Source organism: Acomys minous (genome assembly GCF_964271855.1).
Source record: "Acomys minous genome assembly, chromosome: 6".
NCBI lineage: Eukaryota > Metazoa > Chordata > Mammalia > Rodentia > Muridae > Acomys > Acomys minous.
In genome coordinates, this window is record NC_140487.1 from 102,999,917 (window position 1) to 103,026,750 (window position 26,834).

Here is a 26,834-nt window from a genome sequence, read left to right on the forward strand (position 1 = left end):
CTGGTTCCTGGGTCCTCGGTGCACACCGACCCGGGGGACCTCATTCGCACCCCCGAGCTGGGCCTCCCCGGCGCTGTCGCTCAGCGACGCGGGCGCTCCTTCGGGACCGCGGCGGCCGCCCGCCGGCTGCGACCTCGGTCCTCGCGGGGCCGCTGCGGGGGCGGGGAGCGCGGGCCCCCTCCCTGTCGCGGGCTCCTGGCTCGGCCGCCCTGCGCGGGGGCGGGGGCGGGGGCGGAGCGCGCGGGCGGGATCCCCCCGCCTCCCCGTCCTGGTCCCCGGGAAATCCAGCCTCCGTGGCTTGGCCGCCTCCGGCTCCCGCGCCCGCGGCCGCTCAGCACTTGCTCGGGGCTCCGCAGCCGGCGCAGCCCCTTCGCCGGGGGCTCCGCAGTGCCGGGTCTGGGAGCCCGCATTCGCGCCCGCAGCCGCAGCGCCCCCGGCCCGGGCCGCCGGCACCATGTAACCCCGGCCAGAGCCCGAACGGGCCAGGTAAGCAGCCGGGAGGGGTGGGGATCCGGACGCGCTTGCCGCGCCCTCTGCAGCGCCCCCCAGGCTAGGTCGGGCTGCAGCCCCGGCGACGCCCACGCCCGGGGCTCCCGCGGCCTGGGCCCGAGCCCCGAGATGGGGCGGGGGGAGGGGCTGGGCCTCGGCAGTCGCCCCGGGTCTCACCCTGGGCCTAGAGGCTGGCATGACTGACCCCAGGGACAGCTTGGGGACCACGCGCTCCGCAGACGCGCTGTTCTGGCTGGGGCCGCGGGAGGCCGGCCAGCGCCCGCCCAGCTTTTGCCCGGCTGGTATGGAAGCTTAGATCTGGGAGGGAGTAGCCTGCTGGCTGTGGGGGTGAAGTCGTGGTGTTGGGGAGATCCGGAGAGAAGTTTCCTCTGCAGGTGTGTGAGCGTGCCTGTGTCTGTGATGAGGGTGTCGCCGTGTGGGTCTGTGGGTGAGTGAGTGTAATGCAGTGAGCGTGCAGGGTGGTACCGTCCATGCATCTGTCGACATATGTGTGGATGAGTGTGTGCTTTCACTGTATGCCTGTGTATGTAGGTGTCTGAGTGTGTATGAATGGACGTGCGTGTGCATGTGCATGTGCGACTATCTCTGTGAATGGGTCTGGATATGTGTACTGTGTGACTGTGTGGGAATGTATCCAAGCAGGGTTCACCCACACCTGGGCTTTGCCCCGCCCCCATCCCTGGTGGGACATAGCATGGGAAGATCGTCCCCTCCCTCCAGGGTCTTCTTTTCCTGAACCTAGACAAGAGTTCCTGGCACTCTGCATCTTCGCCCACCTCCTGGGGCACCCTCTGCGATGCCATTGGTGTCTTTCCCCAGTGCTGGGTCCTTGTTGGTGGTGAGTCCAAGACTGTGTACCTGTGTCTGTGTGTGTGTATTTGTGGATGCTCTTTTTGGAGGGGGAGGTGGTGGGAGCTTGTGTCATTTCAGTGCTGTTTGGCCATAGGCCCTTTAGATACTGAGGAGGCCAGGAGGAGGATTACCTTGTAGTCACTGGAGCAGGTGGCTTTCTCCCAGAGTTCCAAGTCTCCAATCTCCAAGTTCTGGGTCATTGCTTTAGCTCACAGTTCCAGATGGATCTGTACTAAGTTCCTTGAAGTAGTAATAAACATTGCACCTGTATCTGTCTAGGGCTTTTGAAAATGCTCCTCTCTCATCTCTTCTTGTTTCTTCAACTGCCTTGGAAACAGGTAGGGCCGCCGTCATGTTAAGCCATGTGAAATTGACAGTATTCAACTGTCTTTTTTGTTTTTCTTTTAACCTGCAAAAACAGCCATTCTGCATGGCTCAGTCTAATACGATGCCAATTTGCAGAAGAGGATGTTGAGGCTTGGGAAGTGAATTGCATTTCTCCCCCACCCGCGCATTGCCAGTGGTAGAGAAACATTCTCACCCAGGTCGTCCATTGACCCAAGGAACTCAGCTAGGCCACCGTTAGAGTAAGCGGTACTTTCCAGTGCGTTCTCTCTGACACTAGGTCACTGCCCTCCACTACCGTCCACTACTCCGTGTGTGTGTGTGTGTGTGTGTGTGTGTGTGTGTGTGTGTGGTCTGCTTCTGTACCCAGCTGTCAGTGCCTAAAAGAGAGAGATGAGGGAGAAGAGAGGAGGGGGGGGGGAGAGCTTCGTGAGTTGGCAGTGAATCAGGGTCTAAAAAGAGAGCTGGGAGGGCTAGGGTGGCAGGTGTTTCTAAAAGGAACGTGAACATGGGACGAACAGCCTCACATGCAGCCCCCGCAGCCCCCTCCCAACCTCCCCCACCCCCCCCCACTGTTGCCCCACTGATCTGGCAGGCAGTGCCCACTGCATTTTGTGCCAGGGGGCTCACATCCAAGGATCGAGCTTGCATGGAACTGTAGAACCATAGCCAGCGGAAGAACCTTTGCAGTTGACTTGGTCCAACCTCTTAATTACAACCCGGGGGACTCTGAAAGAGAGGAGACCTGCTCAAGGTCACACAATGAACCTGTGGATTCCCCGGCTAGTGTCCCCACAGGTAATTCCCTAACCTTCACATTTCTATCCCCCAGAGTCCCTACCCCCTTCAGAGCTGAGTGTGGATGTGGGTAGAGGACATGAAGACTGAGTGTGCCTCAGGCTGTCAACCTGTCAACCTGGGGCTCTTCTCTGAACAGAGGAGGCTGCAGGTATTTCTGGGGCGGGGGGTGGGGTGGGTGGGGGGCGGCGTGCCTGGCAGACCCACCGTAGGGGAAGGCCGTGGTGTGGCTTAATTCCAGCTGGCTAGGGATGGCGCTGCTCTGGGCCCAACTTCAGACTTCTTTCAGTGTCTGCTTTCAGCAGCTGCCTGGCAATGTAGCATCTCTTCCAGCTGATGTTGGTGCTTTTCTTCGCCCCACACAGTTCGTGATGCATTTTGCCTCTAGCTGGACTGACAGTTTTTTTTTTTAACCTTATTGGGCTTCTGCTGGGTAGAAAAAGTTCTGAGAGTCTTGTCTGATTGAGACAGGGCGGATGGCTACCTGAACCCTCTCTGACCCAATCTTCCAGGAGTTTAGAGCAAGTGGTAAACATAACTGCCCTCGGGTTTTTTTTTTTTGTTTTGTTTTGTTTTTTTAACTGTAGAGGAGAGTGCAGTTCAACGAGGGGCTTTTTGTTCGGATAGGTTTTCAGGTGGGGAGAGGGACAAGCTTCTGGAGACTTCCCCAGTGTCTTCCCATCCCCATGGTCAGGAAGCCTCCCCAGATTCCGATTTCACTCCCACTTGGGGGAGTCAAAGCTTTGTTTCTCAGTGGGGGGGTTGGAAGAACAGCTGTGTACCCTCCACTCCGCAAGCGTCATGTCTCAGTTCCCTTTTCATCCAACCCTCCCCTTCAGTCTGAAGGCTGCTGCCTCAGCGGGCCTCCTGCCGTCTGGGGAGTCTGGGTTTGAGCTGGGGTGAGGCGGTGGCACCATCGTTATGGTAACGAGCTGCCAGCTCATCGTTGCTAATAACTTGTCGGGCCCCTGGGCTTTAGTGGAGCATCCTTTCCCATAAGCCCTTCTTCCCATGTTACAGACAGAAAAAGTGAGGCTTAGGAAGGACGGGGCCTGGGAAGAGAAGGAGTCTGAGAAGGTTGGGTGGCCTTTCCTCTGGGTCCCTAGCTGGAAAAGCCACAGGGTTAAGAGGTGAGGTTGCCTGGAAGCTGAGTTACAAATGTGGCTGCACGGGTTTGATTTCTTGGGCTGTTAATGTGTGAAATAGACTCATGCTTGCATAAACTTGTACATGCTGGCTGACATGACCATGTGCCTATATACAGCAACAGCCCACAGGCAAGCATGTAACAAGCATCAGGACACACGTGTGTATGAACACCGCCTCTCCCATCTGCACATAAGGCACCCAAGAAATCTGGGTTTGTGGGGGTGTCCAGGTATGTGGGCTGGGATCTGATCTTTTTTTTTTTTTTTTTTTTTCTGACGCAGCTTCAAAGTATCTTGTTAACAAAGGGACAGAATGGTCCCAGGATTATTCTTCCTTCCAGTCCAGAGCACAGTATGGGAATAGGCTGGGGGCGGCACAGGGAACCCAAGCCCTCGGCTCTAGGAGGCTTCTGCCTCTGTGCCCTTTGAGCTCAGGTAGCCCCTCTCCTACCCACCCACCTCCCCGCCCTACTCTCTCTGTTCTTTCTCATCCTCTCCTCTTCCTGTGTGTAAATATTAAAGAGCTGAGCCTGCAGGGCTGATGTAGACATGGGGAGAGAATGAAATTAAAAAGGATTTCCTCACCCCCACCCCAACACCCTCGCCCTGCGGTCCCCCTTCTTTTGCTTTTCTCCTCTTCCACTCAGTGCTTCCACATGCCTCTCCTCCTCCCAGTCCAGATGGGAGCTGGTTTCTTCAGAAAGGGGGTTCAGGACAGGGCGTGGGGAGCTACCTCTCTCTTCCTCCTCCCAGCACATCTGCCTGCAGGGCTGAGAGCCCCCACGTGAGTATTTATTTTATTTGGGAGTGGTGGTTAAAAAGGAGAGTGCGTTTTAGAACCAGCTGTGAGCGGTGTTGAGAGGCTCAAGACTGGAAGGGTGTGGGTGGGGTCCTATCTCTAGGCTTCTTGAGGGAAGCTCCGGGTTTGGATTTCTTTCTGAGACAGACTTTCAGAGAAGGGAGGGATGGCCGGTGTGCCAGCTGATGGAAGCAGGGGTGGGAGTTTTATGGTGAAGGGGTTGGGTAAAGCTTCTGGGTTTCTGGACCCCCCCCCCCCCCAGTCCCCTGGCTGTAGGAACTGTCCTCAGTGCTGAATGAGACTGGGTTGAGATTGGTTCCCTTGGAGCTGTCCCGGGTGCTGAAAAGGGTTTGTTCCATTGACTGAAAGGTGCCTGGGCAGTGTTGAGGGTTCACTAGAAAAATTCTCCCAGGTGACCCACTTTCCAAGGGCAGAGTCCCTGGATAGAAATATAAATTCTGAGGTCATTCTTATGAATTCAGGCCTCACAGTTGTTAGTGGCATTTGGTAAAAAAGACTTTCTTTTCCCTATTTGAATTCACCTTCTTTCCAAAACTATTGTATTGTTGGTGTGGGGCTAGGAGGGAGCAAACACAGTTGTGGCTGTGAGCTTTATTCTTCTGAGATCATCTTTAGTACAACAAATTATGGACCCTGCACGATTCTTTCTCCTTTTGGGCCCCACAAATACAGACTCAAGACATTCAGAGCTTAAGTCTGGCAGGGTAGACCTCAGTGGATGGAGCTCGTGGTAGAGCTTGAGATAATTGATTGGCCACTTGGTGCCAACCTGCTAACCATAACTTTAGATTTGCGGAGAGGAACCCTAAAATATTCTGCAAGTCTGCTTGTGCTCTGCCCATCCCCAGCCTTAGCTCAAAGCATCTTTTTGGGAGAGACTTTTTTTTTTTTTTGTTGGGGAGGAACATTTCTCAGCAAAGGATTCAAGGAGTGGGTGGGGTTGTTCAGTGCCATGGAGAAGAGGAGGAGGAGGCTACTGGAGACGGGGCAGCAGGGAAAAAGGAAGATCTGGGGGAGTAAAAAAAAAAATCAGATGGAAGGATGAGGTCTGGGTTTTAATACTCCACTCCTCTGGATAGCTTTCCTCCTGCTGCCCTGCGGTCAGGGTCATGGGCTTTTATCTGGGCTCTTCTGCTCTGCTTTTGTAGCGGTGAAGGGAGCAGAGCAAGGAGTTACTTCCCCAGGTCCCTTTCCTTGTCATCCCAGGGGGATGAGAGCCAAATGTCAGGACATGCAGATGAGAGTGTGGGGGAACAACAGGCAGGAGGGGTTGATGGCAGCTCACCTCCCATCCCCAAGAGCACAATCAAATATTCAAATGGGATCCTTCTGGGGGGGGGGGGAGGAGGGGAAGGGCACGGTTTCCAGATGACTCTGGGCGGCCCACTGGGTGTGGCAGGAAGTTCGAGACAAGGGAGGGATTTCCAGAGGTCTCACACTGAGCCCGGCCTCTCCTTCCTTGGAGAGGACTCCTGCTTAACAAGGGACCCTTCCGCCCATCGCGTTTTTTGATGTAACCCATCAAGATGATGCCTCCTTCTTGAGCTGCTTGAGAGGAGCTGAGCTTTTCCTATGCTTGTGGGTGCTGGGAGGTGGTGGGTGTGGGTGTGGGTGCCTGTCTGGGGAGGGGAGGTGTTTGTGCTCCACTCGGCTCCCTTGGTTACATAACAGCTTTGATAAGGCTCTGGAGCTGCTGCTACTGCCTGAAGCAGTCACCCCTCCACCCCCTCATGGAAGGCTTGGTGTCCACCCCCCTTCTCCCTGGCCCCTTAGAGAGTCCTGCTATTCACGATCCGGTGTTCTAGCAGTTGCTTCTTTGCCAGGAGGTGTCCGCAGCTTGCCTCCCTGTCCCTGAGTGGCTCCTGTTTAGAAACCCTTGCTTTTGTGGTTTTTTTTTTTTGTTTGTTTGTTTGTTTTTGATCCCAGGTCATTCCCTTTACTTTTGTGGGCTTTCTGGTCTAGCCTCTTCTCTCCCTTGTCAGGGCTCTCAGGCTGCCCTGGGAAACTGGGCAACGTGGACCTACTCTGTAGGGAAGAAGAGGGCTATCCCAGGAGGCTTCTGGGCACAGATTAGTGCATTGACTGTCCTTTCTCTGCCTCAACATCTGTTTAGAAGTTTAAGGGTGGAGAAACATACCCAGAGGTGCTCAGAGGAACCATCTCTTTCCTTCTCCTACAGTTTAGGGGATGTATGTGTGGTGGTGGGGTGCCTCTTGGATGGGAAGAGTTACGCCAACTTTATTGTTGTCCTCACCCAAGTTGTCTGAGCAGATAGATACTGCTTTTGCCAGGCGTGGGACAAGGGAATTCAAGACCTTTCTCTGAAATGTCTTTCGCTGTGTGAGGTGGGACTGGGATGTATCTGGGAGTAAGTAGAGTGTACCATGTTGCTAACAGGAAGAACTTTGCAAGTGGAGAGGTGGGAGACTTTCAAGTTGCAAGCATAAGTTCGTTACCGGGAAATATGCTGGTGGGTTTCTGTTTCTGTTGACAGGGTAGAGAAGCCTGGGGGTTCAGGGGGTGATCTGCCTATCCTGTGAGTGAGTCTGTGATGATGTATATTTGTGTATATACATGTGGGCACATACACGTATGAGTGTATGTATGGCTTTGTAGACATCCGTTTATATATGTGATTGTGAAGGGAGCTAAACCAGCAGATGGGTGTGTGATGTGCCCACCCAGGGATACAGATGTGTGGCCATGTGTATGTGAACATGGCTGTGAGCCCGTATATATACTTATGTATAAGTAAATACATATACGTGTATTTAATGATTTAGGAGCATAGAAATATATGTGTAAAAAAAGTTGATTTGTAGAGAGAAGGAGATAGTTGTTGAGTTTTACTCAACACTGGCTCTGTCCAAAAGTTATTTTCCCACTAGCTCAAACTTGGTGCATCCCAATGTCTGCAGTTCTTTTCTAGAAAGCAGGCATCTCCAATTCTCATGTCCTGGGAAGCCAGCTACTGCCTGTCACCATTCATATGAAGGCAGTTTGCAGAGGGAGATCTTGAAGACAGCTGTGAGAGAGATCTGGTCCTGATGTTGTCCAGATGCTGTGATGTTTAGGGGTGTTTGTGGGGAAGTGTGAGAGGAGAAACATCAACACTACTCCAGAGGTTTCATGAATAAGAACAAGTTGAGCATGATAGGGGGAGGGGACAGATGATATTAAGGAAGCCTAGTATGTGTGTATATGTGTGTGAGTATATATACACATATGTGTATATATATGTATGTATGTATGTATATGTATATATGTGTGTGCCCATATGAGACATGTGCCAATGTGTGCATTACTTATCTATGGTGGTATATGCGCATTTAACATAAGTGTGCTTTCTAATAATGCATATGAAAACAAATTTACATGAGTATACAGGTGGACATGCTCATAATGTTAACATACACACATATGTGAACAATACATATGAAATATCCCAGGGCCAGCGTGGTTGTGAATGCTTTTAATCCCAGGCAGAGAGAGGCAGATTTCTGTGCATTCAAGGCCAGCCTGGTCTATAAATCAAGTCCAGGACAGCCAAGGCTACACAGACAAACCCTGTCAGGAAAAACAAACAAACAAACAAACAAACAAACAAACAAAAGATAGAAATATCCCATTATATGGTAATAGTGGCCTAATAGCAACTTGTAAGCATAAACCTCTGTATTTCACTTACTCAGTTTTTTTGTGTGTTTTGAGACAGTCTAACTCTGTAGTTCAGAATGGCACAGAACTCAATCTGTAGCCCAAGATGCTCTCAGACTCATGGCAACGCCCCTGTCTCAGCCTCCTGAGTGCTGGGATTACAGGTATGAGCCACCATGTCTGGCTCATCCAAGTCTGAAGACAGCTTACTACACGTTCCTCACCTAGGGTGTGCAGTCACTCAGCCAATGTTTATTTTATGCTGACCATATTCCACACACTGTACTGGCATGCCAGATGATCCTCAGCTTCCAGTGACTTACAGTCTGATGGGGAAATGTGGAGGCTCATGAACAAAATGGGCACCCCGGGCCTGAGGAAGTTAGGTCAGCTCTGAAGTGGGAGGGCAGAATTTATCTAGGGCCCGAAGGAGGTGGAGGCCTTGAACTAACGCTTAAAAGGGGAGCAAGCTTTTGGCATGTGAGCAACTGACGGAGATGGTATTACAGGGCAAGAAGAGTCCAGTTGGATGGTGAGATGGCTCAGTGGGCAAAGACATTTGCCACTAAACCTGTTAAGTTCAATGCCCAGGACCTACATGGTAGAAGGAAAGAACTGCCTTCCTCGGGTCCTCTGCCCTCCACATGGGCACCACCCACACAACAAGTGAATAAATAGATAAATAAGCACGTGAATAAGTGCATACACATTATAAGAAGGAAATGCCCCAGCTGGTCCCCCACCCTCTTGCTCCATGGACTCAGAAGCCTTTTGTCACTCTCTTCCTCCTTTCTTCCCTCTCTCTTTCCCACTCCTTGCTGAGACAAGATCTCAAATCAAGCCGGCTTCAGACTCACCAAGTAGCAGAGGGTGACCTTGAACTTGCGGTCCTCCTGCCTCTCCCTCCTGATTGCTGCGATTACAGGCCTGTCCTACCATGGTAGATTGTATGTAGCGTTGGGGATTGAAGCCAGGGCTTTGTGCATGCTAGGCAAGCATGGTCATGCTCTCCACCTCACTGGGAGTAGCACCTGGAATGCCCAGTGGGTAGAGCCTGAGCATTAGGTGTAAAATCACTACCCATCACTTCCCTAGTCCCAAGAGGCTTCCTTTCCATCCCATAAAGCTGGGAAGTCCCCACCATGAAGCCTGAGATGCTCTTTTAGACATCCACGCCACTCCCTTCCTCCCTCCCTTCAAATCTTGGCTCAAAAGTCTCTTTTCGGCAGAGGCCTCCCTCCCTCCCCAGCAGTCTTACTTAAATAGCCTCCTCACTCTACCCCCTCACCTCGGTTTATATAGATTTCAAAATTTCACTCGCCACCACCATTACCTCACATGTTGGTTTCCCATCTCACTTTCCTCACTGGACCATAAACTTCCTTGAGGCTGGGAGGTCCCTTTGCTTTGCTCATCGCCGTTACTGACTATGCCAGGCAGAGTCTCTGGTTCCTAGTAGGGCACTCTCAGTTCATTTGTAATATTATAAAGGGATCACACTGGAGGCTGATAGGATGACTGGATCAAGGTGTGAGGCAGGGAGGACCAGCTGGGATGCTGTTGTGATTGCTTTGGTGAGAAGTTGGGATGAGGATGGCCTTGATGCAGAGTATTAACTGTGGGGGGAAGAGAAAAAGGTGACATAGTGTACACACGTATGTACACACACGTGCGCGTGTGTGTGCACACACACACACACATGCATGCACACATACACATGTATTTTAGCCAGTCATACTTGCTCCCTTTGAGGGAGGCTGAGGGAAGTAGAAGTTGTGTGTGTGTGTGTGTGTGTGTGTGTGTGTGTGTGTGTGTGTTCTGTGTATTTATGCGCTGCGTGTATGTCACGACTAAATACCCTCATGAGAAGCCGGACACCCTCCAGCTAACCCTGGCTGCCATTCTCCCTCCCTTTTGGATCTTGTCACTATCAACCCACACACACGCCCACCTCTGCCAGCCAGGCTGCGGAGGGCTGCTAAGCAGGGTCTCTGTGGTTCCGTTTGCATCAGTGACGTAAGGCTCATGCCTTAGGGAATAGGCTTAGATTGCAAGCGGGGTCCCTGAACAACAGGAAGGACCTTAGCAAGCCAGAGCCACAGGCACAGTCCTGAAGACAGAGACAGAGAAGGGAGAGATTAGGAACAGCTCAGACTTCCTGAAATCCGATGTGGTATATCCTTCCTGACCAGTCCAACCCCCTCCCCTGGTGGGGTGGGTACCTTAGCCAAAGATGCTTGGGAGCTGTTGGTGTGATGTGAAGTCAAGTCCAGTTTCTATAGTCTGGGCCTTGGCAGTATGGGAGGACTTTCTCTTTGTATCTTGACCGATTGTCCCCCCCCACCCCCCAAGAGAGCCAGGGGCTTTGAGCTTGTATTGTAGAATGGGGAGGGGGGGGGAGACTAAGGTCAGACCTCAGGCAGGACCAATGGGCCGCTGGCGAGAAGCACCTAGGCACAGTCTGTGTGATGGATGTTGGTGAGGACTAAAGAAATGGGGGTGGTGGGTAACCCTTCCCCTCCCCCTCCCTGACCTCTGGAGAAAGGGGCTATTCAAGGCCAAAGGTCTTTTTGAGTGTTACTCCCCTATACCTCTATACCTAGGGCTGGGTTGCTGCTTTGCAACAGAGAGGCTGGTACTAGAACCCGGTCTAGGTTGTAAGGTGGAGGGGATCGGACCCCTCTGCAGCTGCTCTCTCCTCTCTCTTCCGGGCTAGGGGCCCGTTGCGGCAGCCTCTCCCTTCCCACCTGGGCTGTGAGCTTGGGGGTTGGGCCGAAACAGCCGCCAGAGCCGCCCACCTGCCCGCGGTGTCATGGCAACGACTCTGCCCACGTGGACGAAGAGGAAAGGGAGGAGAAGAGAGAAGGAGAGGTGTCGCGATGTGAAGATGGGAGGGGGCTTCTCAGGGTCTCTTATGCTAGGGTCTCCACTCGTGGTCGGCTTGGACCAGCCCTAACTCCTTTCTCCCCAGAGGCCACACGGGAGGGTGTGGCTGTGTTTAAGTCCTGGCTACATAGTGTGCTTGTCCTTGAGTGGCCTGAGAAGGATGACCTTGGCCTCTTACTCGTAGACCTTGGCTGGTGTTCTGGGGGGTGGGGGGGAACGGGGACGGGGACGGGGGCCGGACATGGAGTTTTTGCACATGCACGCTTCTCCATGTCTCCCCATACAAGTCGGGGGTTGGTGCCTGGGGCTGAGGGGATGAGAGCCCGACCTACTTCTCCATTTTCTCACTATTTTTCAAAAGGAAAATGACCCACTTTTCAACCAATCGGGCTGGGGCCTGTTCCCAGGCTGATTCCCTGAGCCCCCCTGCCCAAGCCTCTGCCCCATTCCTCAGCCTCTTCGCCACGTGCTGGACCCACTTCGTAGGGGAAGCAGGTGCACCTGTGCGGAGGGCTTCTTCATTGCCATCTGTACTAGGCTTAGGGAAGATCGTGCCCTGGCTGGGGCTAGGGGTGGGCCAAAGCTGCTTTGAGAGCAATCAGCCACTTTGGGCAGATGCCCTTGATTGGGAGCCCTTGGCTCTTTGAATGTCCCTTCCCCTGTGCGCCTCCCCGGGGTGCACCTCCCATTTCACGGAGTGGAAGGAAGGGTTCTGGGCATAGTGGAAGGGCTGTGCCCTCACGCCGCCGTTTGCTTTAGTGGTTGGTGTTGGTTGGCTTCCGAAGATGCTCATTGCCAAGCAAAGGGGAGGGGGGGAAGCCCTTTTTGTCTGCTGCAGTTCCTTGCAGAGACCCCCCAGCCCCTCCCCTCAAGAAGGGTTCTGCCCGGGCCTTGTTTTTCAGCCCCTCCCCCTCTAGGATATTGGTCTGGGCCTCCGAGTCCCCTCCCTCCCTCAACTATATTGGCCTGGGCTGGCTTGGGGGGTGATTAGGGATTTAATTATTTAGTTTCTCTAGCTCAGTAGATTAATTCCATCCATCACAGGCAGGCCGAGCCTTCTCCCCCTCTTTGGGCTGCCTGGCCAACCCCAGAGGAAGAGAGGATCATTGCTCACCTGGGCCTAGTATCTAGGAACAATGGATAAAGTTCTTTTGGGGGGAGGATTTGATGGATGCCATTGAGCGGACGTGGGTGCCTAGGAGATGTAAACACATAGAGCTCTCATAGGGGAGATAAGCGTGTGGACATGTGTGTCATGCTTGCAACTGCGCAGCACCCAGACATCGGTGCCTCTTGGGTGACACTGCAGATGCAGTGGATGAAGCCTTGAGGGAATGGTGTCTCTAGGGGCCGAGTGTCCAGGACTCCGTTTGTGGGTGAGTGCTGGGTAAAGGCTGTGTGGATGACTGCGTGCGTGGCTGGATGCGCATGAGGTAAAGGTGAGTGGACAGTCTGAGGTACTTGGGTGGCCACGTGTGAGGGAGAAATGGTAGGGCTGGAGTTTTCCTGAGGCAGAGACAGACCTAGAGGGGGTCTATCTGCTGATCTCATCGGAGGACCTGATTCAGAAGAGTGCTTCTGATACGTACCTGTTCAGTCTGTTCAACCTCCTTGAGGGTGAGGGTGTCAGCCCTACGTTCTACCATCCGTGTCACCTCGAGCAGTTTCCTTTACATTCTTAGCCTCAGTTTCCTCATCTGGAAGATGGGACAGATGACGATACCCACTACGGGCAGTTGTGGTGACTGTGTGAGGTGGGACACAAGATGGTACCCACCAGGGGCACTTGCGGTGACTCTGTGAGAAGGCGGTTTCTCCTATACTGTCTGACACAGTGTTTGTGCAGTTATAGCACTCAAGAAGCTGAACTCGGTCTGAGTGGGGGTGCACTCCTGTAACCCAAGTACTCAGCATGCTGAGGCAGAGGGATTATCAGTTGATAAGTTTAGGCCCAGCCTGGGCTATACACCCTAAGCTATTTATAGTTAGATGTCTCCGAAATCAAAACAGAGGGCTGGAGAGATAACCCCAATGGTTAAGAAAGCTTGCTACTCCTGCAGTGGACCAGGACTGGATTGCCAGCACCCATACTGGATGACTCACAACTGCTTGTAATTCCAATGCCCTTTTGTTCCCATGAGCACTGCACATATGTGGTACATGTGCAAACAAGCAGTTTTACGTACATACACATAAGTAAAAATGGATATATACATAAGCAGGTGATTTTTAAAATAGCTGGGCGTCATGGTGCACCTGTGTAACCCCAGCCTTTGGAGAAGCAGAGGCAGAGAGATTGCTGGGCTTCTGTGTGTGTGCGATGCTGCTGGGGGACCAAGACCAGGGCCTTGTAGATGCTAAACAAGCAGTTTGCCACTCTGCTACCTCATAGACCTCCTAGCTTAACTTGTGGTTTGTTTGTTTGGTTTTGTTTTTTTGAGAACAGGATCTCTCTTGTAGTCCTGACTCTCCCGGACTCACTTTGTAGAACAGGCTGGCCTTGAACTCACAGATTAAACTGCCTCTACTGCCTGAATGCTGGGATTAAAAGTGTGTACCACCATCTCGGCCTAAATTGTGATTTTTTTTTTTCTAACTTGTGATTTTTGAGGTCAGCCTTGTCTATTTAAGTTCCGGGATACCCAGGGCTACATAGTGAGACCTTTCCCCCCTTGTTTATCTTGTTTTTCAAGACAGGGTTTCTCTGTGTAACCTTGGCTGTCCTGCACTCACTTTGTAGACCAGGCTGGCCTTGGAACTCACAGGGATCCACCTACCTCTGCCTCCCTGAGTGCTGGGATTAAAGGTGTGCAACACCATGCCTGTTTTAGACTTTTTTTTTTTAATTATGTATACTATGTTTTGTCTGCATATACAACTGCATGCCAGAAGAGGGCACTAGATCTCACTATAGATGGTTGTGAGCCACTATGTGGCTGCTAGGAATTGAACTCAGGACCTTTAGAAGGGCAGGGAGTGCTCTTACCTCTGAGCCATCTCTCCAGTCTGTTAGACTCTGTCTTTTAAATTTAACATCATCAATTACAAAAATCTGGGTACTTGAGAGGCAGAGGCAGTTGGAGGCAGTCTGTGAGTTCAAGGCCAGCCTGGTCTACATAGAGACTTGCAAAACAGCCAAGGATACAGAGAGAACCAAAGGCCACGGATGTAGCTCAGTTGGAAGAGTGCTTACCTGGCATGCAGGACCCTGGGCTCCATCCCCATCACCACACAGAGCACACCTGTAATCCCAGGAGTCAGAAAGAAGAGGCAGGAGAATCAGAAGTTTTAAAGTCATCCTCACCTAAGGCTGGACATGGTGCATACAGCTTTAAGCCCAGCATTCAGGAAGTGGAGGCAGGTGGATCTCTGTGAGTTCAAGACCAGATCAGCCTTACATAGTGAGTTCCAGACTAGCCAGAGCTACGAAGGAAGGCTGTCTCAAAAAACAAAGCAACAAACACCTCCACCAACTGCCACTGCTACTGTCATTCTTAGCCATTCTCTGCTGTGTAGCAAGTTCAAGGCCAGCTTCGGCTACAAACCGTAGACTCCCGAGTGGGCAGGCACCTGAGATTTTCTGTTCAGAGCCGGACTCTGCTTGCGTGCCTCTCTGGGCAGGACACAAGCTGTGTGCTATGGAAGTCTGGCCCACTTTCAGGGTCATTCCTCCCTTCTCCCTGTGCATCAGCTGTTGGTTGCTCCTTGTTGGTGACTGGGTCACTGAAGCTGAACTCGTTGGGAATCCACTGTATTCTTTGCTTGGCCATGTAGAAATAGCTATCTGATCCTAGCCTCTAAGGAGTTCAACGCTTGCACCCCACATTTATTTTACTGTACAGAATAAGGGTATATGGGACAGAAGGGGAGGCAGCATCTGCTCTGTCTTGGCCTTCGTGGGGAGGCCACTCATAGTTAATAACTTCATGTAGGGCTGGGTTGTAGCTTAGCTCACAGAATGCTTGCCTAACGCCACCAGAGCCCCAAGTTGGAGCCTTAGCACTGCCCAAACTGGGGATGATGACACGTGCCTAAAAGAGACGGGATGGTCAGGTATTTATGGTCATCCTCAGCTACATAGTGAGTTTGAGGCTAGCCTGTGCTACTCGTGAGCCTTTCTCAACAGCAACAGCGATAAAACCCATGCGTCAGGGATGCTGTTGACAGGACAAGTCTGCTCCGTGGATGGCTATTGCCGTTTGTGCTGCTTCTTGCCCCGTACACTTCCTGCTGGGCTCCTCCTCTTTAGCTTCCCGTTCTGCCCTCAGGTCCTCTAAGTCCAGGGGTCCGGAGGCGAACTGGGCTTCAGCATCCCTGCAGCTGGGACAGGGTCAACAGACTTCAGGCCGAGCGAGAGGGTAGGATAGTCCACCCTGGAGTCAGCCTACAAAAGGCCCTTCAAAGCAGCCATTCCTTTGCTTGATTCTCCCGTGACACTGACCCAGAAGGAAAGGATGGGCCTTTGTGCTAGACATCCCTGTGCCGGTTATATAGAGGATTTGGGGGACGGTATGCTAACCCTAAATTGTAGGTTCCATGGCAGGGGGACATGTGGCCGGTTGGCTAGGCCGGGAATAGAAAAAGGCCACAGACTTGGACTGGCACAGACTCACGTGTCCACTGGACCCCTGTTGGGCCTTGGCTTCTACCTCTCGTTCTCTGGTGGCCCTGACAGGCTCAAGTCTGGCAACATCTTGGAGGCCAGAGCAAGTTCACACACAGATGAAAGAAGGCGCTGTGGTGTTCGCGTTAGAGCAGACGTGGGGATGGGGACCATGTCTTGGATTGACCATGTCTTGGATTGACCAGTTAGCTACTCCTTGTCCGACTTAGGGAGGCTGATATCGTTGTCTCATTTTACAGATGAGAAAACAAGCTGTTTGTTTGGAGTTCAGCTAAGGCAGCCTAGGTGCAGGTAGGTAGCTGTCTTCCCAGGTCCCGGTTTGGGACTGTTGAGCTCTCTTTTCTCTGGAGTGGGAAGAGAGACTCTCCTGGTTATGGCTACAGAGGACTCTGGAGGCCTGTGAACCAGAGGGCTCTAGTTCTCTCCGTTTCCACCATTTTGGGGGCAGTGGGGCTGCTCTGCTGTGTTCTGCCGTCTCGAGATGTGGGAGAGGTCTTCAGAAGCATCCTAGGCAAGCAAATTCCTGGATGCACAAAATGAAAGAGTTCCCCACAGTACCTACCCATTTCTGACCTACCAGGCATGGCTGCAGTCTCTGCCCAAGTCCGAGAAATCCTCTCTTAAGAGGCCCTGTGTTTAATTCTTGGGCATTGAAACGACTTTCCCTTCATCTTCAGCCAGCCCTCAGTATTGTGCTGCACACCTTACCTGCATCACTTTAATCCTTGTAGTATCGCAGACCCCGAGGGAGAGACTGTTCTTGCTCCCATTTAGGGGACTTGTGAGAGAGAGGAAAGCAATCCTTAAGGCTAGTAACTGGTGGACCTGGGCTAGAAACCCCAAATGATTTAGCTCGAAGCTTAGAAAAGACACTCTGTCACCAGCTACCCCTGGTCAGATCCTCAGAGGAACTCTGCTTTCGGGACTCTTCCTCTCAGCAGGAGGATCCTAGGGCTCTCGGAGACCTTTGAGGAGTGGGGGTGGAAATGGGGTGTGTGTGATAGAAATAGCCAGGAGCAAATGGTCTGGAAGTAGTCGGCCATGGTCAACGTGTTTGTATCTCAGAGGGCTTTTGGAAGCCCCGGAGAAGGAGGTGGAAGCTTGTACTTTGTTTGCAGAGTGGCCCCAGCTAGAGAAGGAGCCAGGGTCCAACAGATTGGAGTGGCATGACCTATTCAGGGCTGGTGGTGGACACTGAGCCTTGCTCCTACACCTCAGCCCCCTAGAGCCTCTTTTTATTTTATTTTATTTTATTTTATTATTTTATTATTTTTTACTTTTTTTCTTTTTTCTTTTTTTTTTATTAATTTATTCTTGCTACATCTCAATGGTTCTCCCATCCCTTGTATCCTCCCATTCTTCCCTCCTTCCCATTTTCCCCTTATTCCCCTCCCCTATGACTGTTCCTGAGGGGCATTACCTCCCCCTGTATATGCTCATAGGGTATCAAGTCTCTTCTCGGTAACCTGCTGTCCTTCCTCTGAGTGCCATCTGGTCTCCCCCTCCAGGGGACATGGTCAAATGTGAGGCACCAGAGTATGTGAGAAAGTCATATCCCACTCTCCACTCAACTATGGAGACTGTTCCGACCATTGGCTAGATCTGGGTAGGGGTTTAAAGTTTACCGCCTGTATTGTCCTTGGCTGGTGTCCCTAGAGCCTCTTGACAGGCCTGTCCATCTCTGTAGCATTGCAAGGGTCATCTTTTTCCTTCTTTCTTCTCGGCCACTGCCTTTCTGCGCAAAAGAGCACACCTGGGTGGCCCAAGCAAACAAGAAGAGAGGAAGGGTAGTGCGTAGAGACAGGGTTTTGATTACTGATCTTTCTGAGCTCTCCAGAGTCTTTGGAGGGAAAAGTGTGTGTGTGTGGGGGGGGTCCCTTTCTGCGGGCTTCCGTGCGCAGGGGAGTGGGCGAGGGCTTCTGCTGGCACCAGGCAATTCTAGATCACAGACTTCTGCAGCCGTGGGACAGGTCTAGTCACTGCCCCGTCGGAGCAGGTGTTGTGCTCCTGGAAGACATAGCGTAAAAATGTAATGGGCGAAGGAAGTAATCTCAAAGCTCCGTAAGGGGCTATGGGGCAGCAGAACAGGGCTGAGGTAGAATGAGCCTTGGGGGAGGGTGCGGTGGGAGTCGTTAGACTGAGCGGTCAGCGAAGGCCCTGTCTGAACTGGAAGATGAGACAGAGGAAGCCGTGGGAATATCTGGGGCAGAGTGTTCTGGCAGCAAGAACATCAAGTGCAAAGCCCCCCTGAGGTGGGATTTTCAAAGAGATTATAGGTGGTATGGGGTATTCACAGGCTTGCATGGGCAGTGTCTGACGGGTCAGGAGATGCATTTAGACTCAGCTCTGCTGAAATGTCTTGAGTGTTTTGGAAGAGTAAGCCCATTTTCTGCAGCCTTCTTGCCCCAGAGCTCCCAGAAAGAGTTGATTAAATAAAGTAATGAAGGTAAGGGAATAAGTCTGCAAGCTTCCTCCTTGTCCATTTCCTGTGGCAGGGATGCTAGCAGAGGCATTTTCCTTGGAATCTTGAGGGCTGGCTAGGGCTGGGCCATGGGACTGGGTTGAGGGAAACCAGGGAACAGGCACCGCCTAGCAACAGAGATGTTGACAACATACCAGAACCAAAGTAAAGCCAGATTGGTTAAGGGGACTCAGATGCAAGTGGATGTTTGAAGAGGTGGGGGGGGGGGCGGTGGGAGGAATTCATGGGCAAAGATAACTTAATTGTGGAATTTGAGTTGCCGGGGCGGAGGTTCTGTGTTAGGGTTCAGAGGTTCTCCCCCACCCGGAGTGGGCATGCAACTACTATCAGTAGGTTCAAATCCTAGCTGTTGAGTTAACGCAGGAGGAGGGGATGGTTAGGTACAACCGGAAGCCACGGCTCACAGCAGCACACCTGGTTCACTCACAGGCATGGAGGAACCCAGGCTCCCGGCAACTAAACAAACCCTAGGCCTCCCTTGCTGGGAAATCTGTTACATTGAAACCAGTAGGGAGACGATCTCACAGGCCCTGTGGGAAAGGATAAGGCTGACCCTGTCCAAAGAGTCTCAACATCCTTAAGCCACTCTCTGGACCATCCAGTCTAGCCTGTAGTTCTCCCAGCAGCTTCCCGAGGAAGCAATGAATCAGCTAATATTTACTTTTTGAAACCTCCATCTTCACCTTAGACATCACTTGTGTCAGTCTCGGAGACACTGGTTTTTCTTGAGCACATCTGGATCCTTGGTCCCCAGATAGGGAGTACCATCGGCCTTAGATGGTTGTCTCAGAGACGGCAAACGACCTGTTCAAGGTCGCGCTGTAAACCGGTGGAGCAAGGAAAAAAAAAAACATAATAAAACTGCACACATAACGATAGCCACTTGCATGGCATATTTGCTGGGTTAGCCACAGTGCTAAGGAGTAGATGTGCTAAGTATTAACCGCGTCATTAGCACTTTCACGATGGCGCTAATGTCCCCATTTTATAGATGGGAACACGGTGTAAGTGCGGTGAGTCACTGGTCCCTGTATAAACAGCTAGTAAGTGAGTAGAAAGGGATTTCAACCTAGGTAGTGAGACGGCACAGCCACACCAGTGACTGGTTTGAAGTGGTTGGAGAGAGGCCTGGGGGGGGGGGGCGGGGTGTCCGGGAGTCACCTGATCTCAGGAGAGGAGTGTCAGCTGACCCTGGGGCAGAGGAGGAAGTACTCTGACTTCTGCAGCGCTTTTCCTTTCCCCTCCCCATTTTCTATTCTTTTTCTGGAAGGTAATTGCTTGGGGGGCAGTGACAGCCTCCTGGTGAATTACACAGCTGGCTTCCCAGTGAGATTTGTAACAACAACCTCGCCAGCCTGGCAGCCCCCAGCAAGTTCCGGTTTAAGAAACTAATTGCCGGATTGTGTAGTTGGTGCTAAATTGGGTAATTTCTTGGTGACGGCATCTGTGCCACTTCTTCCATTCCCAGATAGACTCGAGGTCTGTCACAGAAGAACCTGTCACACACAGCGCCCTCCCAGACTCCCTTGCTTTCCACGTCCCAGCCAGCCAATAGGTGATTTGCGGAAGTGGCTGCCTCCCTGGCCCAGAGGTTCACCGTCTGGGCAGCTGTCTGTGTCAAGGGACAAGAAGAAAGAAAAGTGACTTGGTGTGGTAAAATGGAGGACGCAAGGGCGTGGGGGATGTGCAGCTCAGTTGGTAGAGGAGTCTGCCTGGCACGTGAATGCGAAGCCCCGTGGTTTGGTTTGGTCCCCAGAACCACATGCCTCCAATCCTGGGACTCGGAGATAGAGGCAAGATCATCATCACAAATTCAAGGGTGATAGGTCGTGAGTTAGAGACCAGCTTAGGCTACGTAAGACCCTGTCTGGGGTGGGGGGGAGGGGGTCAGGTGGGAGTGGGGGAACAACAGCTTCAGGGAGTCCCCTTTTTTCTCTTTATTTGACCTTGGACTTGGTATAAAGTGACATTCCACACATAGGGGGAATAGTTAAATGAGGTTTCCATTAGCTCTGTGGTACGCATGATTTTTTTTTTTTTTTAAACTTGTTTGGTTGCTTAATACCTGTTACTTTCCAATGCCGTTTCACAAGCTCGACTTCTCCGGGCTAGTAGCCCAGGCAGTCAAGGCCAATCTGCCGTGGAGTCCAGCAGTGTGGGCTCCCTATCAGCTCTCAGGGAGATCTTGGTTAGGCCCAAGCCCTGCCCCCCCCCCCCCAGCTACCCCCCAGCTCCCCACCTCCCCTGTTTCTGCTTTCTTTAGATGGGAGCGTATGGAGAAATGATGTCACATCTTGGGGTAGTTTTGGGAATCAAATAAAATGCCTTAAGTGAAATGGACCTTGTTCTTTGTGGGCATAGAGCCATTCAACATGCCAAGCATTGTGCCCAGGGGCCGGGGGGTGGGGTGGGGTGTTGGGGTGGGGGTGGGGGGCTATGCACTGAAGGTGGTCAGAATTCCTGCATAGAATTCACCTTCTATCAGGAGAAGAAGACTGCTACAGAGTCACACAGGTTTAAAATGGTAACTAGATAAGAGCAGGGTACTTGGTGCCTTGAGAGCAAACAGCAGGGGGATCTGACCTAGTCAGGGAGGCCAGAGAACACTTCCCCCGAAGAAGCAACAACTGGGCTGAGATCTGAAGGACAAACAGAAGTCAGCAAGGCAGAGGTGGGGGTGGGGGTGGGAAGGGAAAGCTTTCTGGACAAGGAGTAGGCCCCATGATGGGAAGGACCATGGCACTGAAAAAAGGCTGGCTTGACTTGAAGCCGAGAGAGAGAGAGAGAGAGAGAGAGAGAGAGAGAGAGAGAGAGAGAGAGAGAGAGAGAGAGAGAGAGAGAGAGAGAGAGCGAGCACGCAAGGGAGGGAGCGTGTGGGGAGAAGATGCTGGGAAAGCAGGACTGGCCAGGTGTGTGTGGCTGGCCAGGTTAAGAAGCTAACCCAGCCGGGTGGTGGTGGCTCACGCCTTTAACCCCGGCACTTGGGAGGCGGAGGTAGGGGGAATCTCTGTGAGTTCGAGGCCAGCCTGGTCTACAAAGGGGGTCCAGGACAGCTAGAGCTGTTACACAGAGAAACCCTGTCTCAAAAAACCAAACCAAAAAAAGAAGGAGGAGGAGGAGAAGAGGAAGAAGAAGAAGAAGAAGAAGAAGAAGAAGAAGAAGAAGAAGAAGAAGAAGAAGAAGAAGAAGAAGAAGAAACAGAAGCAGCTGACCCAAGGACACCGACACCGGTGAAGAAAGTAGAGAAGTGACACAATCACGCCTGCGCATCTCCAAGTGATCATTTGGGTTACCGGAAACAGGGAGACCGGCGAGGAGCCTGCTGCATATGTCCCGGCAGAAGGTGATGTTTGAAGTGCAGCTGGATTTGGTAGCACTGCTTTCTGCCGCAAATGCAGAAAATCTGGCCGACAGTGGTTTAAAATAGAGTTTGTTCCTTTATCATATATAGGCCTGGAGAAAGGCAACCGCTTGTGTTGGTTCCGTGGCTCAATGGTGTCAGGACTAACATCTCTGTGATTTTTCTAAGCCTCTCTCTCTCCAAGCTGGATACCCTAGATCTGGCCACCATTGCGTTATTCCAGGCAGAAAGCAGGGGAGGAAGGGTGGCACCCCTTGTGACAAGGGCAGAGCGCCACCCCTTGTCATAAAGGCCGACTTTCCCTCCAGGAACCTCATATCCCGCGTATAAATCGTTAGCCACAATGGAGCGTCATGGCCTCGTTGCAAGGGAGGCTGGGAAGGGAGAGGGGTTTGGGAATCAGTCTCTGCTAGTCAGCCCACAGTGATCGGTGGGTATGGGACTAAGTGGGCTCTGCTATTTTTAGGAAGCAAAATCCATAGGAGGTGGTGATGGGTTGGGCAATGAGTCCTCTCTTCATTTTCTTTTCCTTCCCATTCATTGTATTTAGTAATGAGGTGGGGGCCGAGGCGAGAGACATAGGATTCTGAAGACTAGTCCGTAGAAGGAAGCCAGTTCATAATTAAATCTTTCCTTTAAAGCCGGGTGTGGAGGTGCACGAATACAATCCCAGTACTCTGGTGGTGGAGGAAGGAGAATCAGAAGTTCAAGGTCATTTTTGTCTGTCTGAGGAGTTCAGACCTGGCTTGGGTTCCATGAGATTAAATATATTTTAAAGGAGAGGCAGTAATGGAGTAGGCCTTTCCTTCAGTAACTTGTAGTTAGCTGTGTTGCTTCCTGTTTGTATGTTGAAGATTCTAGACAGTCAAATAAAGGCTTCTGGTGGGTTTGCTTGTACGCCTGTAATCCCAACACTCAAAAAAAAAAAAAAAAAGCATCCATGCTTGGGCTACATAGTGAGATCCTGTCCCAATTAAAAAAAAAAAAAAAAGAGCCCCTAGTGCTCTTGCAGGGGGACCTGAGTTCAGTTCCTAGCACCATGTTGGGTCCCAGGAGGCTCAGAGACCTCTGCCATGACCATCAATATCACATCCAAATGCCCCACTTGGAAACACAAGTAAACATGATTAAAAATAATTTCTTTTAAAAATGAAAACAAGGCCGGGTGGCACACGCCTTTAATCCCAGCACTTGGGAGGCAGAGGCAGGCGGATCGCTGTGAGTTCGAGGCCAGCCTGGTCTACAAAGTGAGTCCAGGACAGCCAAGGCTACACAGAGAGACTCTGTCTCGAAAAACCAAAAGAAAAAAAAAACAAAAACAAAAACCAAAAAATAAAAAATAAAAATGAAAACAATAAGCTGGGCACCGTAGCCCACACCTTTAATCCCAGCACTCAGGGAGGCAGAGGCAGGTGGATCACTGTGAGTTTGAGGCCAGCCTGGTCTACAGAGCGAGTTCCAGGACAGCCAGGGCTACACAGAGAAACCCTGTCTCGAATCCTCCCCACCCCAATTTAAAAAAAAAAAAAAAAAGAAAGGAAGGAAGAAAACAACAAACAAATGAAGGTGTGATGATCGAGATTACATTGTATAATCTTTGGGGGTTTTAAATTAATCCCAGCACTCAGGAGGCAGAGGCAGGTGGATCTCTGTGAGTTCGAGGCCAGCCTGGTCTACAAAGCGAGTCCATGACAGCCAAGGCTACACAGAGAAACCCTGTCTTGAAAAACTAAAAATGGGCTGGAGAGTTGGCTCAGAGGTTAAGAGCACTGACTGCTCTTCCGCAGGTCCTGAGTTCAATTCTCAGCAACCACATGGTGGCTCACAACCATCTATAGTGAGGTCTGATGCCCTCTTCTGGCCTGCAGGTGTACATGCAGACAGAGCACTGTACACATAATAATAAATAAATCTAAAAACAAAAAAAAGTTTTTTTGAAATTTAATCTTATTTATTGTGTGTTCATGAAGGTGTGCACAAATGTTACAAGGCATACAAGGAGGTCAAAGGTCAACTTTTGGGGGCTCTATTTTCTCCTTCCACTTTGTGAGCTCTGGCGATCCAACTCAGATTGTCATGCTTGGCAGCAAGTGCCTTTTAACCCATTGAGCCATCTCACCAGCCCCAATCTTCTATGGTTTTAAAATGGCTTTCACGTGTATTGCATCATTTGATGGTCACTAAAGTCCTGGATGATGTGTGAACAGGTGAGGTTAGGCTTAAAAGATCACACCATTTGCCTGATACCTTAGACCTGGTCTTGGGGCTATGTTCTATTCCTAGATAGTTCTTTCCTGCAGGGCACGGGTGCTGGGGTCTGTCTGGAGAGCAGCGAATACTAGAGCTCCTGTCTGAGGCTAGAGCTAAGGGAATGTGGGGCGGTGAGAATCAAGTTTGGTAAGAGCTTTTTGACAAGCTGGATGGGCAGGTTCATCCCTATAATCCCAGCACTTAGGAGGTGGATGCAGTAAGATCAGGAGTTCAAGGTCGCCCTTGGCTATAGAAGGAGCCCTAGGCTAGCCTGGGGCAGGTGAAACCTTTCTCCAAAAGCAACACCAAGACCACTGGAGAGATGAGTCCATGGTTAAGGATACTCACTAGGATTTGGGTTTGTTTCCCAACACCCACGTGATAGCTTGAGATAATCTGTGATTCCAGTTCCAGGGGGGATTTGACCCCTTCTTCTGACCTTGGCAGGCACCAGGTACACATATGGTGCATATACATTCATGATGGCCAAACACTTATACACATAAAGTACATGAATCCTAAGGGGGGGGGGGGTGGAACAAAACAAACAAAGCAAAACAAACATCTCAGTGGTAGCCCAGCCACTCGGTGACAGCAGGTGTGGGAAGCTGGTGGCGGGTTACCTGTGAACCTCCACCGCTAGGAAGGGCAGCGCAAGGTTCCGGTTTGATATGACTGTAGATAAGGAAAATGGGATGATGTGAGCTTCAGCCAAAGTGGCCTTTGAGCTGTGAGGCTGGGATCTATGTCCTTCTTGGGGGCAGCAAAAATAATATGCCACAGACAAAGCTCTAGGCCAATCGATGCTGCATCCCAGGTGGGAGCTGCTTCCGCGTGGCTTTATACGAGAGCTCAAGGCGTCTTGGTCTGAGCTCCCCCTCTGTTATCCTAGCAAAGGGACAAGAAAGGAGAACTGCCACAGAACCAGATTCTTGGTACCAATAAGGTCACCTCAGTGTCCCTCTAGGCAAGGCAATGAACAGCTCCTTTGGTCCAGGCCCTGGAGCTGGGAGCTGCAAGTTTGAATCTTTCCTCTATAGAACATTTTTTTTTTCCCGAGACAGGGTTTCTCTTTTGGCTGTCCTGGACTCACTTTGTAGACCAGGCTGGCCTTGAACTCACAGTGATCCACCTGCCTCTGCCTCCCAAGTGCTGGGATTAAAGGCGTGTGCTACCATGCCCGGCTCTTACAAACTTCCACAATCTTCTTCCTTGTGTCACATTCCTCCGAGTCAGGAAGTTCTTCCTGATGTCTGACTGTGCCTCTTCCACTATTATTAATCATGCCCCAAAAAGCGAGCTCTTCCCTCTGACATCCCTGTGTCTAATAATGGCATCATTAGTCTTCCAGTCACGGCTGCCGCCAACTTCAGAGTCATCTTCCTCCCTGACTCTCTCTCCCAGTATTTGCCAAACCCTAACTGGCTTCTGGGACTTTCTCAGCCCACTGCTCAGAATTTGGTATTTGCTTTCTTTTGTCTGCTGTGCACTCTTTTCTCCACTGGGAATTTATCCCACGCCCAACTTTTGGGGACCCACATTGTGCTTCCGACACCCTCTTCTCTCTGGGAAGTCTTCCTTGACTCCTCTCTACGGAATCTGGCTTGGCTGCCAATCCAAGCCAGCCTACCATTTTGTCATCTCTCTCCGGCACAGGCCATTTCCTGATCTGCCGCAGTGAACACTCACTTAGTACAGGCTCAAGGCAGAGATGTCTGGGACCTTTTTTTTTTTTTCTCCTCACCTTACTGGAGACCACGGTGGTAGGGGACATGGAGACTGAAGGAAGCAATTTCAATCCTGTGTGCTTACTGCTTCCCGGGGGGCACCCGGAGTGTCATAGAAGCCCAAACGAGAGGCATAACCCAGAATAAAGAGTACAGAAAGTCTCCATGTGAAGGTGAGGCTTACATTTGAGTAAGTGCTAGCCAGGAGGAGAGATTGGAGGGTGGCTGAAAGTAGGATGGAACAGCTTGTGCCGGAATGTAGGAACCGGATAATTCTACCCCGTGAGAGGTTCTTCCGATCAGTCTGCAGACCCTTTCAGGACAGGGTCCATACTCAGATGACCTCCGGACACTTTTCACTCAGTCTGCCTTGTGGTAGGTGCTCAACAAATGTCTGTGGATCGCAGCCATGTTTAAGAGCAGTGAGGGTGCTGTAGCGGAGCACCGCGGACAGATCACACAGACACCTGCAGTTGGAGGTAGTCCAACCTGTGAGTGCATTTGCATACATTTGCATAATGAAGCCAACTTCATTTCCCTGAGGGGCTAAAGCCTCTGCATCATGGGGGGGATCTAACCAGTTCTGCTTTGGAGCGGGGAGGGGTTGGGAAAGAAAAGTGTCAGGCTAGAGACCCGTCCTGAGGACTCCAGGAGAAATGTCATGCCTCCTTGGCTGACTGCCTCTTTCTTTCCTGTCAGGAGCCAGTGGTCCTGCGCCTGCCGAAGTTAGGATTCTGCCTGGTGGTGGGGATCCTGACGTCAAGGATGGGACACCCTGGATGGTGAGTATTAGGAGTTGGCGAGATGGGGTTTATATTCAGATGCTCAAACCCAAATACTTGATTCGAAATGACTCTCTCACTTACTGGCTTTCCCATCTCCCCCCCCCCCCCCATTTTGAGGTCCATTTCCTCATGGTAAGGGTGGATAATGTCTACCCGACAGGATTTTCCGTCGGCTTAGAGACTGAGGTGTGCACAGTACTACCCAGTGCTAGGGAAATAATGCTAGGGAAATAGTAGGAGACAGGCTTGGGACAGGATCAGGAAGAAGCCAGAAGCAGAGCGGGTGTAGGGAGGAAGGGAGAGTGAGTCTTCCGAGGTACCGCTGTCTGGAGCCTTTGAGACTGTCATCTCCTAGTCAGCAGATGGCCCAGGAGCTGGTCTGGGGTGGGGGGAGGGCTCCGTCTGCCAGAGCCTCTGTCCCTGTCCCTCCTGCTGTCACCTCCTCCTGCCATAGCTCCTGTCCTGGCACCTCCTGGAGTCCTGATTGGAGGCAGCTCTTGCTGAGAGCTGACCTCTCTTGTCCTGTCGCCTTGGCAAGCCTGGGATAGGGGCCAGGGCCGCTAGTTCCACAAAGGCTTCTCCACTGGCT

General features: G+C 51.6%; 1 protein-coding gene across 4 annotated transcripts in view; it reads left to right on the forward strand.

Annotated features, from left to right (window-relative positions):
• The first annotated feature begins 359 nt into the window (after positions 1-359).
• The window catches only part of DLGAP3 (DLG associated protein 3), a 69,941-nt gene continuing 43,466 nt past the window's right edge, over positions 360-26,834 (forward strand). Inside the window, exons 1-2 of one of the 4 annotated variants that reach the window (XM_084786226.1) lie at positions 360-486; positions 26,160-26,242. The gene's annotated coding sequence lies outside the window, so the exon portion shown is untranslated. Of the gene's footprint in view, positions 487-767; positions 792-1,070; positions 1,349-4,005; positions 4,438-26,159; positions 26,243-26,834 lie in introns of those variants that run through there. The other 3 variants (XM_084786229.1, XM_084786228.1, XM_084786227.1) reach the window with 3 other exon arrangements.